Source organism: Oryctolagus cuniculus, chromosome 7, assembly GCF_051225735.1.
Source record: "Oryctolagus cuniculus isolate XC-2025 breed Fujian yellow rabbit chromosome 7, ASM5122573v1, whole genome shotgun sequence".
Taxonomy (NCBI): Eukaryota; Metazoa; Chordata; class Mammalia; order Lagomorpha; family Leporidae; genus Oryctolagus; species Oryctolagus cuniculus.
The window spans coordinates 24,439,197-24,440,793 of record NC_142873.1 but is presented as its reverse complement, the minus strand read 5'-3'; the positions used below and the strand labels follow the sequence as shown (position 1 = coordinate 24,440,793).

Here is a 1,597-nt window from a genome sequence, read left to right as displayed (position 1 = left end):
GGTTGAGCTTTCTGATATGTTGCTGCATTCTATTGGCGAGAATTTTATTGAGGATTTTTGCATCTATGTTCATTAGGGATATTGGTCTGTAATTCTCTTTCAATGCTGCATCTTTTTCCGGCTTAGGAATTAAGGTGATGCTGGCTTCATAGAAAGAATTTGGGGGGATTCCCTCTTTTTCAATTGTTCTGAATAGTTTGAGAAGAATTGGAGTCAGTTCTTCTTTAAATGTCTGGTAGAATTCAGCAGTGAATCCATCTGGTCCTGGGCCTTTCTTTGTTGGGAGGGCCTTTATTACTGTTTTTTTTTTTTTATGCAGTGGCCTTGATTTTTATTTTTCTTTACCTAGAATTCTACAAATTTATCAATTATCTTTTTTAATAAACAGCACCAATCTTGCCCACTGATACAATTAAAATCTGACTTTCTCAGTTCTTAGTTCACAAGTTTATTATGAAAAACACTGCAGTGCCCTTGTGCAGTAACATCATCTTACAAGACGGGAGGGAGGGACAGTTCTGTTCAAAACAACTCACCAGGTTCTGACAATAACAAAGAACAACACAGGGGTGAGATCTGAGAAAGGAATAAACCGAGTGCAGACAAATCATACAATTAAATTAAATGGTATCCCTGAAATGAAACAAAACGATTTCAAAACTCACAAGTAGAGGGAGGCCTTGGTACTTATTTTTAAAAATGTTCATTAAGCTCCAATGATTGTTTGCTGCTATCCTTATCTACAGTCATGCTGAGTAAAGCTATAGCTAAATGGAAGTTATTGTATTCACGAGGTGTTAATGTTTACATCTTATTATCTGCAGTCTCTCAGAGAAAGCAAAAGTAACTACAAATAGCGCTATGCCAGAAACTGGTTTCTTGACCAACAATGTCGCTTCAGCATGCAATGAACTGGTTCATTCTAAAGTGGTCACGGCTGTTGATGACAAGAGGCTTTGTATTTTTATATGGCACATCTTTTGGTCCGTGTAAAAACAAGTTTTTTGAAGGTTAACTATTTTTCTGACACTCTGGAGTTACTGTTGCTCTTCCCATTTCCCTCAGGTCACGTATGGTTCATGGCAATACTGTACAAGTTTAAGCTTTATTACTGTTTCAATTTCTGTCTCATTTATTGGTCTGTTTAGGTTTTCTATGTCTTCATGGTTCAATATAGGTAGGTTGCATGTGTCCAGGAATCTATCCATTTCTGATAGGTTCCCCTGTTGCTGGCATACAAGTCCTTGTAGTAATTTCTGATGATTCTTTTTATTTCTGTGCTGTCTGTTGTTACATTTCCTTTTTCATCTCTGATTTTATTGATTTGGGTCTTTTCTTTTTTTAGTTAGTTGGGCCAATGGGGTGTCAATTTTGTTTATTTTTCAAAAAACCAGCTCCTCCTTTGGCTGATTTTTTGTAATTTTTTTTTGGATTCAATCCTGTGGATTTCTTCTCTGATTTTAATTATTTCTCTTCTCCTACTAGATTTGGGTCTGGTTTGCTGTAGGTTTTCTAGATCCTTGAGGTGAATTGAAAGCTCATCTATTTGGTGCCTTTCCAATTTCTTGATGTAGGCACCTATTGATATAAACTTTCC

At 36.3% G+C, this 1,597-nt stretch overlaps 1 gene across 1 annotated transcript; it reads right to left on the bottom strand.

Annotated features, from left to right (window-relative positions):
• Positions 1 to 375: 375 nt before the first annotated feature.
• Positions 376 to 1,114, bottom strand: LOC100009252 (protein phosphatase 2 catalytic subunit alpha; the record flags this gene model as incomplete). The annotated part of the gene is given in 1 exon segment (NM_001101686.1): positions 376 to 1,114. The product of NM_001101686.1 is annotated as a protein phosphatase 2 catalytic subunit alpha (mRNA).
• Positions 1,115 to 1,597: the final 483 nt, after the last annotated feature.